This window comes from Chiloscyllium punctatum, chromosome 4, assembly GCF_047496795.1.
Source record: "Chiloscyllium punctatum isolate Juve2018m chromosome 4, sChiPun1.3, whole genome shotgun sequence".
NCBI classification, from domain to species: domain Eukaryota; kingdom Metazoa; phylum Chordata; class Chondrichthyes; order Orectolobiformes; family Hemiscylliidae; genus Chiloscyllium; species Chiloscyllium punctatum.
Window position 1 is genome coordinate 22,327,968 of NC_092742.1, and position 13,646 is coordinate 22,341,613.

The 13,646-nt window shown below is 41.1% G+C and overlaps 1 long non-coding RNA gene across 1 annotated transcript in view; it reads left to right on the plus strand.

Annotated features, from left to right (window-relative positions):
• The first annotated feature begins 1,684 nt into the window (after positions 1-1,684).
• Positions 1,685-13,646, plus strand: part of LOC140475923 (uncharacterized) — a 30,382-nt gene continuing 18,420 nt past the window's right edge. The window contains exon 1 of the long non-coding RNA XR_011960356.1: positions 1,685-1,927. This is a non-coding gene — a long non-coding RNA (uncharacterized lncRNA). The remainder of the gene's footprint in view (positions 1,928-13,646) is intronic.

Below are 13,646 nucleotides of genomic sequence, written 5' to 3' on the forward strand. Positions count from 1 at the left end.
CAGACTAGCTAACAAGGTTAGATCACATGGAATACAGAGAGGACTAGCCATTTGGATACATAACAAGCCTGAACGCAGGAGACAGAGGATGGTGATGGAGGGTTGTTTTTCAGACTGGAGACCTGTGACCAGTGGTGTGCCGTAAGAATTGGTGTTGAGTCCACTGATTTTTGTCATTTATATAAATGACTTGGATATGAACACAGGAAGTGTGGTGAGTAGTAAGATGACATCAAAATTGGTAGTATAGTGGACAGCCAAAAAGATTATCTCAGAGTACAACAGGACCCTTGATCTGATGGCCCAAGGAGTGACAGATGGAATTTAATTTAGATAAGAGTGAGGTGCAAATTTTGACAAGGCAAATCAGGTAGGACATATACACTTAATGGTAAGATCCTGGGAGTGTTGCTGAACAAAGAGTCGTTGGAGTACAGGTTCATAGTTCATTGAAAGTGGAGTCACAAGCAAACAGGATAGTGAAGAAGGTGTTTTGTATGCTTGCCTTTATTGGTTAGTGCATAGAGTATAGGAGTTGGGATGTCATGTTGCAGTTGTACAGGAATTTGGTTCGGCCACTTTGGGAACACTGCTTTAAGTTCTCGACTCCCAGTTTTAGGAAAGATGTAGTGAAACTTGAAAGGGTCAGAAAAGATTTACAGAGATGTTCCCAGGGTTGGTTTAAGCTATAGGAAGAGGCTGAATAAGCTCTGGATATTTTCCCTGGAGCATCAGAAGCTGAGGGGTGACCTTATAGAAGTTTATAAAATCATGAGGGGCATGGAGGTGAACAGCCAAGGTCTTTTTCCAGGGTAGGGTCGTCCAAAACTAGAGGGCACAGATTTAAGGTGAGAGAGGAAAGATTTAAAATTGACCTAAGGGGCAAATTTTTTTACACAGATGGAATGAGGTGCCAGAGGAAGTGGTGGAGATTGGTACAATTACAGTATTTAAAATGCATCTTGATGAATAGGAAGGGCTTTTGGCCGAGACGTCGATTTTCCTGATCCTCGGATGCTTCCTGAACTGCTGTGCTTTTCCAGTACCACTCTAATCTAGAATGTGGTTTCCAGCATCTGCAGCCCTTGTTTTTACCTAGGGGTTAGAGGGATATGGGCCAAATGCTGGCAAATGGGTCTAGATTAATTTAAAATACCTGGTTGGTATGGATAAGTTGGATCAAAGGGTCTGTTTTGATGCCATATATCTCTATGACATTGGTTTTGAAGCAAGGACCTTAGGTCAAATATATAGAACATTGTCAAACCAGTCAAATAAAACCAAGATTGTAGATGCTGGAGATCTCAAACAAAAACAGAAATTGTTAGAGAAATCCAGCTAATCTGGCAACACCTTTAAGAAGAACGCAGAGTTAACCTTTCAAGTCTGGTGACTCTTCAACATAAGAGAATGAGGCATTTACACTGAAGCCAAAGTTGATGGAGGTGAGGGGATAAGTGGAAACTAAATCCAGAGAGAGAGATGAAAAGGGGTAGGGAAACAAGATCATGGAGAGCATGTCATAACAGAAGCTGGATACGTCATGGTGAAGAGCTAGGAGAGGCAACGAGTTAGCTGTACTCAGTACCTACACCTTTATTATCTCTATCGCTGGCTCTCTGTCGGCTCTATCTTCATCCATCCACTCACCTCATCCCTCCCCCAACTTCAGCTTCCGCGTAATTACCAGTAAATAACGGGGGGGGGGGGGGGGTTGTCATCGGTCTGAAATCGTGAAACTTGTTTCCAGGTGATGGAGGTTCCTATGCTGATCACGACAGTTGACCAGTAGAAGGGCGGCCATTTTTGTTTGAGGTCCTCGAGAGCGGAGAAGGGTGGAAACGGCGTCAGCTGCGTCATGCTCGCGCTACATTTTAAACGGTTGTCAGGGCTTACCAACGGTCAGGCTCGTCCCCAAGAGACAGAGGTAGGAGAAAAAAAAATGCTCGAGTCTCTCCAGTGGGGGAAAATCAAGGATATATAAGAGAGAAGTGACCATTAAAACAGATTGTTAAATTCTCTTCGACTTCCGGCCAATAATAAGGCTAAAAGATAGTGTCACCTCCTTTGCAACTCGAACCACCAGCCCAGCTGCTGCAAACTGTTCTCCTACTGCTTTAAATGTTCGGTCTGCTTGCATTTTTTTTTATTGCTATCTTTTTGATTCGCCCATAAGTTTTCTTTTTAAACAGCTCCTCTGATATTTCACCCCAATGGTCTGTCCTGTTCCTTAGCACGAATATTTTGTGTCCCTCGCGCAGCACCCCATTGCCGTGTGATGTACGAAGCCGGCTAATTGAAAATTTTAAAATCAGCTCTTGCTTGTTGCCCCAAAATGTGACAGTATCGTCACTATTTGCATGATGTTCATTTCTCAGTGAGCAGAAACAGTTATGTTTACTCACTTGTGATCTTGTGTAAGTGAAAAAAAATGCATTTCATAAATATGTACAGATATTTAAAAATTTCTGACACCACAACATTAAAGGCTGATTTTCCACACGTGTTGGTGATGTGGAACCCAGAGACTGAAATTACAGGCTTCAACTTTCGAAATCTACCTTTTTAGATGGATATGCCTGACAGAACTTTACACCTGTTTCGCATACTCATACTATAAGGGAAGCTGGAGGCAGGTCTTCGGTTGGAACGGGAATAGGCCACCTTCTGATAGGTGAAATGTGGAGGCGTGGAATATTGGCAGAGAGTTTTGGAGAGTGAATGGTGGCACCATTTGTGTAAGCAGAAGAAACATTGGCTGCTGGGTCACAGCAAGGTGTTGCTGTAGGAAAACCTATGCGTTTGTTGGTGGGTGCAGTGCAAACTGGGGACTTGTGCAGCTGTTCTCGCTGCTGATTGATTTCACAAGCTATAATGTTTAAAGTTCATTGTGAGGTGCTAAAATGAACAAAAATGAAAGGCTGAATCAAATAATGTACTCAATTTTAAAAACAACTGCTAGTTTATATAAATTCTTAATTTATGTTGCAAGATACTTTATAGTGTTGGGATCGACATAGTACTGTTGAATAATAAGGGAATTAGGGGAAAAACAGTAATTACTCAAGAAATTCAACAATCTGGCAGCATCTGTGGGGAGAAAGCAGAGAAAATGTCTTCGGCTTTGGCCAATTCATCAGAATTAATAGTAACTGCTAATTAACATGGGTCAAGACTTGTCAATAAGTTGGATCAAATGTAATTAACATCATCTTGTTTAAACCAATCAGTAGGTTTAAAATCCACCTAATTAACTAGTATTTTTTGAGGTTTTCATTTACCAGCATGAGTTTGAAACTAAATAGAATACAATGTATTGAAGAAACTTGGTAGAGTACATTGTGATATGATTAACTTTACTTGAAAGGAGTGTAATAAATACAGAATTAAAAGAATTTTCTAAAGATGTTCAGTGCACCCTGGGGGTTAAATTTGATAACCATTGGAAATTAGCATTTTGATGGCCATGTGCAACCAACTTGCAGCTGTTCACTGTGATGTAGGCTGAATACTATTTCGTGTTGCCTGTTGTAAGTACACCTCACTGGAATAGCACCCTAGAAATCAAGCTCTGCTATTCTCAGGGTAGTGACAAGTTAAAAATTTTTATCAAACTACACAAAATTCAAATTTAATCTGTCAGTTTAACAGAAAACATTGACTAGTTTTCTGTATTTAATGAGACCTATTATTCATTACAAATAAATAGATGTTAACCTCAAGTAAACAATTATAAGTTGTCAACAAAGTTAAAAATCTAACCTCTTAAAAAACCCTCTATACATACAGACAAAAAAAATTGCTGAAATGGATGGCAGAAAAAAACTACTGGGGAAGCAGTTCAATGGTACCAGTGCTCTGAATTCATTGGAGGGGTTTCCTGAATCATGGGGAGCACACAGAAAAGTGGAGTTGAGGATGAGATGAGGTCACACATCATCATGTTAAATGGTGGAGCATTAAGGAGCTGACCTGTCTACTCCTCCAAATCTTATGTTCTTATTGAAATAACTCCATGAAGACCAGTATCTAGTCACTAAGTCACCTTTTATTAACACATGTTTTGTACATTACGCTGACACAGCTAGCTGAGAGCTTGCTCCTAGAATAAACAGAACCCCTGACAATCCTGTTTTGTGCTTTTGTGTCATCTCACACTCCAACCAATGTTACTCATAGCTCACATTAGTGATTAGATTAGATTGCCTACAGCGTGGAAACAGGCCCTTTGGCCCAACAAGTCCACACTGACCCTCTGAAGAGTAACCCACCCAGACCCATTCTCCTGCCCTGTATTTACCACTGACTAATGCACCTAACACTATGGGCAATTTAGCATGACCAATTCACCTGACCAGCACATCTTTGGAATGTGGGAAGAAACTGGAGCACCCAGAGGAAACCCACGCAGACTCAGGGAGAATGTGCACACTCCACACAGACAGTCCCCTGAGGTGGGAAATAAACCTGAGTTCCTGGTGCTGTGAGGCAGCAGTGCTAACCACTGAGCCACCATGCTGCCCCAACAGCCCTGTTTATTTTTTTTACATTTTTTCTCTGACACTTCTATTCTTTTTTCTTTTTTTCCTTTTTTTTCCTTTACCCCCACACTACCACCTAACTGCTTATTTTTTCCCCAGCACCCATGTGTGTGTGCAGGTGTGACAGTCCTTTTTTTTTCATTTATATTAAACAATTGTAAAACAGTTTACAAAAAAAATTAACATTTACAGCTGTATACAAAGAAATAGCAATTTTACAAGGAAAAGGAGCAGCAAAGCCAGGCTCCAAACCCTACCATTCAACCAGTTTACAGGGAAATGAGGACAAACCTCAAATCCCAGTTTCAAACAATACAAGACAGCAACCATGACATTTGTACATAAAAGACAATCCAGTTACATAAAAAAAGTGCATACAGTACAGACCCAGCAAGCCCCTGTCCTTCCCGCCCCTAAGCACTTTCCAGTTCTTGGTCCGCCCTGACACACTGTTCGACCACCTGTAGGACAGCCTCCTGTTTGTCTTTTTAAATTTTATTAAGCAATTACAAAACACAGTTTACAAAAAACAGTTAACATTTACAGCTGTATGCAACAGCAATTTTACAAGGGAGAGGAGCAGCAAAGCTAGGCCTAAACCCTACCGTTCAACCGGTTTACGGGAAATGAGGACAAACCTCATCTCATTTTCAAACATGAAAAGACATCAACAATGACATTTGTACATAAAAAGCCAATCCAGTTACACAAAAACAGTGCATACAATACAGACCCAGCAAGCCCCCGTCCCTCCCACCTTCCGACCACTCTAAGGCAGCCCGCCCCTACACACCTTCTGGCTCTCGGTCCACCCCATGCCCCTTCCAGTTCTCAGTCTGCCCTGACATACCTTTCGACCACCTCTAGGATAGCCCGAGTCCTGTTTGTTTATTTTTTTTTGAATCTCCTTTTTTTTATTAAACAATTACAAAACAATTTACAAAAAACAGTTAACATTTACACCTGTATACAACAGTAATTTTACAAGGGAGAGGAGCAGCAAAGGCAGGCCCCAAACCCTACCATTCAACCAGTTTACAGAGAGATGAGGACAAACCTCAAATCCCAGTTTCACGTATGACGAGACAGCAACAATGACATTTGTACATAAAAGATAATCCAGTTACATAAAAAAAAGTGCATACAATAAAGATCCAGCAAGCCCCTGTCCCTTCCACTTTCCGACCACTCTAAGGCAGCCTGATCCTATGCATTTTCTGGCTCTCGGTCCACCCCATGCCCTTTCCAGTTCTCGGTCTGCCCTGACACACCTTTCGACCACCTCTAGGACAGCCCGAGTCTTGTTTTTATTTAAACCCCCACATTACCACCTAACCGCGGTAGTCCTTATATTTTTCTACCAGCACCCATGTTATGTGTGCAGGTGTGAGACACAGTGAAAGACATAAGGTGCATGAATCTTTATTCAAATTTCCACCACCAGGAAGAAGGAAACACCCGAGTGGCCAGTGACAAGCAGTGAAGTCCTTTTTTTTTATATATCTGTTTATAATATTTTATTAAACAATTTACAAAAAACAGTTAACATTTACAGCTGTATACAACAGCAATTTTACAAGGGAGAGTAGCAGCAAAGCTAGGCCCCAAACCCTACTGTTCAACCAGTTTACAGGTAATTGAGGACAAACCACAAATCCCAGATTCATATAAAAGACAGTGACAGTGACATTTGTACACAAGACAATCCAGTTACGTAAATGGTGCATACAATATAGACCCAGCAAGCCCCCGTCCCTCCCACCTTCTGACCACTCTAAGGCAGCCCGCCCCTACACGCCTTCTAGCTCTCAGTCCACCCCATGCCCCTTCCAGTTCTCGGTCCTCCCTGACATACCTTTCGACCACCTCTAGGACAGCCCAAGTCCTTTTTTTTTAACCCCCACACTACCGTCTAACCGTGGTAGTGCTTATATTTTTCCCCCAGCACCCATGTTGTGTGTGTGCAGATGTGAGACACAGTGAAAGACACAAGGTGCACGAATCTTTATTCAAATTTCCTCCACCAGGAAGAAGGAAACACCCGAGTGGCCAGTGACAAGCAGTGAAGTCCTGTTTATTTTTTTTTACACACTGATCCAGTTCCCTCAAGAGCCAGGTCTCAGAGTGAACAGAACTTCTGACCCTCCTGTTTTTTTTTCTGAACCTCTGACTCTCCGTTTTTTTTCCCCCCCACACTACCGCCTAACTGTGGTAGTGCTTATTTTTTCCCCAGCACCCATGTTGTGTGTGTGCAGGTGTGATACACAGTGAGAGACACAAGGTGTACGAATCTTTATTCAGTTTCCACCACCAGGAAGAAAGGAAAACACCCGAGTGGCCAGTGAGAAGTCCTGTTTATATATGTCAGCTAGGACTCCCTGATTGGATTGTTAACCAGGTTCAATCAGGGAGCTCTTATTCTATGATGTCTTCATGCCAGACCTCATTCCAATCACTACATCCCCCCACCAACTAACTCCTGGGATGTAATTCCATTCTTTTTCCTATAGCTTCGTCTGGAGCCCCTTTGCACCAGGTCAGATTCATCTGACTCTTCAAACATCACAGAAGCGCTTCAAAGAAGGCTCCCAAGCACTGAGGATGTCACCTAGACAGGGGACAAAAAGTCTGCAACACAAATTACCAGCTCGGCGAACAGAACCACAACATCATCTGACTCTGCTTGGGATACTGGGAGAATGTACCAGACTGTAGCCCACCTCTTGCGCCCGGAGGATCTCAGCCAAAATTCATCAGGCAGTAATGCTGTCCAGGCTGTGATATCTGCCATATCCTTCACATCCTCAGAGATTTCTTTAATGCTTGGTGGATGGGGAGAACCCATGAATGTGCTGACAGGCCAGGATGTTTTGCTCCTGCTCCATTTGCAAGGTTTCAGCTTTCATGGGGTCCACGTGTTTGTTCAGAATTGCCTCTCCTACCCGAACCTTGCACATCACAGGACCTGACCTTGAGTCAACATGCCTCTTCCCCATGCAAGTCAATTCCTCTGGTTTCAACACCAAACTTTGTCCCCTGAAGTAAGCTGCCTCTTTCGTTGAGAGGAAGTTTGTGTCCAGCATTAGCATTCTTGATGCCGTTTCACCCTTGACCCCAGGTTCAGGAAAATTATGTTTAACTTGGTGTGGTGTCTTCTCCTGATTGGCAATGCTGCTGAGGTGTTGCTGTTGCATAAGGGGTGGCCCTACAATCAAATAGAAACCTGGACAGTTTGAGTAAAGCTGTAGGCTCTTTACTTAAACCTACCTTTAAAGTTTGGACTGTTCTTTCCACCCGACCATTGGATGATGCTGAATGTCATTCATCTTTAGGAAATACTCAAATTCCTCTTTGCCTCTTTGCCTCCCGACAAGGTTCCAACTTGTAATTATTCACACTCAAAATAGCAGCCCATTGCTGAATTCAGCCTGAAGCTATGGGCGACAAGACCCTGTCCTCTTTAAGTAGATGAACAGAGATTTTGTGGTTCATTACTATTCAAATTTTCATCCATAAGGATATTGGTGGAACTGTCTCACACCAAAGCCAAACCTTGCTTCTCTATCTGGGCGCATTTTTGTTTGGCATCGGCTAGGCTACAGATAATCCTGCACTACCCCAGTACTGTATCAGATGGCGTTACATATCAGCACCACACCTCGCTTGGGATCATAGTGTGCCAACACCTTAGAAGACGATAGCTGCTTCTTTACTTCCCTAAAGCTTACATCTTGGCTCCAAGACCATTTCCAAGGCTGACCCTTTTCCAATAGATACAAGGGTGCCAGAATGGAGGCCAGGTTACATATGAACTTTTCATAATAATTCACCAAACCAAGGAAAGACCTAAGCTCCGGTACAGATGTAGGAGCCAGGGTACCTTTGATCACCTTCACCTTATCTTCCAACAGCTGTAACCCGGTCTTGTTAACTCTGTAGCCCAGGTAGGTCACTTGGAACGGCTGGAACACATTTTTTCCCTCCTAAGGTGTACCCTTGCCTTGGAGAAATGTTTAAGCGCTATGCCAAGTTCTCTTAAATGCTCATTATTGGTCTTCCCAGTTATCATTGTTATGACACGGAGGTGAACCCCTCTGTTAAATTAAACCAAACACTCAAAACAGCCCACCTCACCTCATAATCTGTTAAAATATGAGTGACAGAAAATTCCCAAATTCCACTATTTAAAGAAGATAACATCAATTCATTTTTTTAACTGTGAAAATAAACATTAAACAACAACTATTCACCATTCTAAGCCCCCTTTCTCTTAAATGCTTACTATCTGCCTCCAATGCTATAACAACATCCTGTTCCAATAAGATACTTATTAAAATTACATCAACTTAATTTCAAAACCACATAGTCACTGTCGCCTTTTTTGTTTTCACTGTTCTCGATGAAGATCTCCTTTTTACTGCAAGTATGTTTCACTTGAAAAGGTACCTTTGATAGAAAGTGTTTTGTAATTTTTTGGAGAGCAAGGTTTTTAATGGTAGTTAGCTTTCTCTCTCTCTATGGCAGTTGCTCACTGACCAATTATCAAAATGTCTGTACTTTTACACCCCCAACATCAGATGGTCTCATTGGTTTGATGCTGGTAAAGCAATAAATTCAAACTCAATTGGGTCTTAGTATCCTGGTGCATAATTTAAACTGATTGGTTAAATTCTATTTGTTGTCAAAACAGCAACCAAAACTCTGGTATCCCTTTCAGTCAAATGTTACATATTTTCAATTTTCCAGTACTCTCTCAGACTGCCATTTATTCATTTACAGGTGCTTGTAATTTTTCAGTTCAGAACAACATTCTCTCTCAAAGGTACAGTACATGCCTTCAACTTCATAACACCTCCCCCCTTAAAAAAATGAACTATCATAATGAAAAGATGGCTTCATTTTTTTCTAATTCTTAATCCCATTTTTATGAAATATAATAAGTCATTAATCTAAGTTAAACTTTTCATATTAATTTCTGCACAAATATGTAACCTTGGAATCAGTCAAATTTGTTTCCTTTTTCCTTTAAATCCACGATAATGCACCTGCTATCATATTTTTATGACCTTCAACATGTACAATTTGTAAATTAATAATTTATGACCTAAGACTCCAACGAAATAGTCTCTATTTTTGTCTTTAAATCTTTCCAAGAATGTTAGAGGATTGTGGTCTGTGTACACAACTGTCTTGGACACATTGTTCATCACATTAAGATGTTGTAAGGCCAGTACCAAACTCAATAATTCTTTTTTGATGGTAGAGTATTTTCTCTGGTGTGTGTTGAGTTTCTTTGAAAAGTAGCCAATTCGTTGTTCAATTCCGTCATCATCTTTCTATAGCCGCATAGCTCCAACTCCTATATCGCTAGCATTTTTTGTGTTCTTCTTTAGTAAATCCATCAGTGGCGCTACCACACTGATGAAGCTTGGAACAGACTTCCGGTAGAATCCGCTTAGTCTCAAAAATTGAAGTACCTCTTTCTTCAAGGATGGCTGTGAAAATTCCTTGATGGCCTTCACCTTCACATTCTTTGGGTCAACCTTCCATGTCCAATGTTATGTCCCAAGAGCATCACCTCTGCCTTCGCAAATTCTGTTTGCTTTAAATTTATTAATAGTTTTGTTTCTTGTAATTGATCAAAGAGCTCTGCCAACTGTACTATGTGATCTTTCCATGACTTGCTAAAGATCACTACATCATCCAGATAAACTACACAATTTGTTACTCTGTCCACAGCTCTGTTCAGTAGTCTTTGAAATGTGGCTGGTGTGTTCTTCATTCCAAAGGGCATCACTTTGAATTGGTATAGCCCATTTGGGGTTACAAATGCAGAAACTTCTTTCGCTTTCTCTGATAAAGTTACCTGCCAATAATCGCGCAGTAAGTCCAAATTAGTAATGTAAGTCACTTGACCTTCTTTATATAGTTCTCCAATCTTGGTATTGGATAGGAGTCCGATTTTGTAACAGTGTTGATCTTCTGATAGTTCACACAAAATTTCTGAATCCTGTCAGGTTTGGGAACTAACATGATTGGAGAACTCCATTCACTCTGACTCAGTTTGATAATATCTTCTTTGAGCATTGCATCCACTTCCTTCTGTATCTGTGTGGCTTTGAGAGGATTAAGCCTTTAGGGACGTTGTTTTATCGGAACAGCATTCCTTATTTCCACCTTTTACACAATAGTATTAGTCCTTCCCATTTTATTCCTGCATATAAGGCATAAGGCATAGGAGTGGAAGTAAGGTCGTTCGGCCCATCGAGTTCACTCCGCCATTTAATCATGGCTGATGGGCATTTCGACTCCACTTACCCGCACTTTCCTCGTAACCCTTAATCCTTGCGAGATCAATAACTTATCAATCTCTGCCTTGAAGACATTTAATATCTTGGACTCCACTGTGCTCTACGGCAATGAATTCCACAACCCACCACACTCTGGCTGAAGAAATGTCTTCTCTTTTCTGTTCTAAATTGACCTCTTCTAATTCTAAGGCCATGCCCACAGGTCCTAGTCCCCACCTAACGGAAACAATTTCCCAGTGTCCACCTTTTCTAAGCCATGCATTATCTTGTTTTTACTAGCTCTCCCTTCAATCTTCTAAACTCAAATGAATACAATCCCAGGATCCTCAGCTGTTCATCATTTGTTAGGGCTACCAATCCAGGGATCATCTGTGTGAATCTCCGCTGGAGATGCTTCAGTGCCAGTATGCCCTTCCTGAGGTATGGGGCCCACAATTGGACGCAGTATTCTAAATCGGGCCTAACTAGAGCTTTATAAAGTCTCAGAAACTTGGCTGCTTTTGTATTCCAATCTTCTTGAGATAAATGACGATATTACATTCGCTTTCTTAATTACGGACTCAACCTGCAAGTTAATCCTAGAGAATTCTAGATTAGCACTCCCAGGTCCCTTTGTACTTTGGCGTTATGAATTTTCTCACCTTTTAGAAAATAGTCCATGCCTGTATTCTTTTTCCAAAGTGCAAGATCTCACATTTACTCACGGTGAATTTCATCAGCCATTTCCTGGACCACTCTCCTAAACTGTCTAAATATTTTTGCAGCTTCCCCATCTTTTCAGTACTACCTGCCTGTCTATCTAACTTTGTATCATAGGCAAACTTCACCAGAATGCCCCCAGTCCCTTCATCCAGATCATTAATATATAATGTGAACACCAAACCCTGTGGACACCACTTGTCATCGGCTGTCATTCTGAAAAATAACCTTTTATTCCAACTCTCTGCCTTCTGTCAGACAGGCAATCCTCAATCCATGCCGCTAATTCACCTTGAACACTATGGGGCCTGACCAAGTACGTCCTCATACTGCTCCAACAAACCTTTCAACTCGGTTCTTTGCTCCTGAGACAGATTGTTCATAACATATGCCACTCCTCAAGGACATCTCATTATTTAACGTATTTTGAGCACATCAAACTCACTTACCTGATTTAATCTCTCCCTCACCTCAGATAGATAATCCAAGTGTGAGATCTCTGACTTCATTCCTATCAATTTTTCTTTCATTCATTTCAAAGGCCCTCCCACTTCATGTCTGAATATTTACTCAGAGAGTAAAGTGAGTAGATTAGTTGGGTCATCTCTAATGGCAAACAGTACAAATGGAATACCTTTCTCTCAATTATTTGGGTAATCCTGACAGTACGCTCTTAACATGATCTTCAGCATCTGATGCCACCTTTCTACACAAAGGATTTGAGAGGAGTGATGTTAATGTTCATCCAAGCAACCAACAAGAAATTGAGTCAAGTCTGAGGAAGGCAAAAGATGTGCTGTAATGGCCAAATATGAACTAAAACATCAATGACCTTATCAGCCAGTGCAGTACTTGCAATGTGTACCAAGATAAGCAGCTAGAGAGTTGATGACACAGAAACAGATCTTGATTGAAGCTGGAAAAGTAGCTCAATGGATTTTGAATGACCAATGGTGAGATTGTAGTATATCTGAAAGCATACTTTGGCTGTTCCAATATTCCTGAATGTGACAAATAGCAATGGCCCTCAGTTTATGAGTGTAGAATTCAGCTGCTTCATAAAGGGCTGGAAATTCAGCACCACACATCATCTCCCATTATCCCGAATCAACAGCATTACTGAGGCAATGGTGAAAATTGCCAAAGAATCATAAGGAAATTAAGCATATCCAGTGCAGATATACGTAAAGCAAGCTTTGACTAGCAAAACATACCTACTGAAGGCATAGAAAGTAGTCTGGTATGAATACTAATATCATGCTGGACTACTCTTATAAGAACAAAAAAAAACTGTTGAAGCTGGAAGTAGGAACCGTTAAATGTTAGCAATCAAGTAGAAAGCTAAATTTTATTTTTATAGGATTGCAAAACAATACCATAATTGAGCATTGCAGAACCAGTCAGGGTAGAAACAGTCAGAAAGCATGGGAATTCAGAACCTGTTTGGAGCATTTGTCACTTCAGTTGTATGCAGTTGAAGGAAATGACCAGGTACTGTCACAATTGTAGGCACATGTGCACAATTGATGGCACGTAGTGATGGAAAAGGATAGACCAGATCTAAAAGTTGAAGTTCTAAATTGGAGAAAGGCCAATTTTGACGTTAGCAGATGTTCACAGTTAAAATGATGGCTAGAAAAAGGGAAGCCTTCAGAAATGAGATAACGAGAATCCAGAGAAAGTATATTCCTATTGGGGTGAAAGGAAAGGCTGGATGACGAAAGAAATTGAGGATTTGGTTCAGGAAAAGAAGGAAGCATATGTAAGGTATGGACAGGATACATCGAGTGAATCCTTAGAGTATAAAAGCAATCGGAGTATACTTAAGAGGGAAATCAGGAGGGCAAAAAGGGGACATGAGATAGCTTTGGCAAATAGAATTAAGGAAAAGCCAAAGGGCTTTTACAAATACATTCAGGAAAAAAGGGTAACTAAGGAGAGAATAGGGCCTCTCAAAGATCAACAAGGCAGCCTTTGTATGAAGCCGCAGAAAAGGGGGAGATACGAAATGAGTATTTTGCATCGGTATTTACTGTGGACAAGGATATGGAAGATTTAGATTGTAGGGAAATAGATGGTGACACCTTGCAAAATG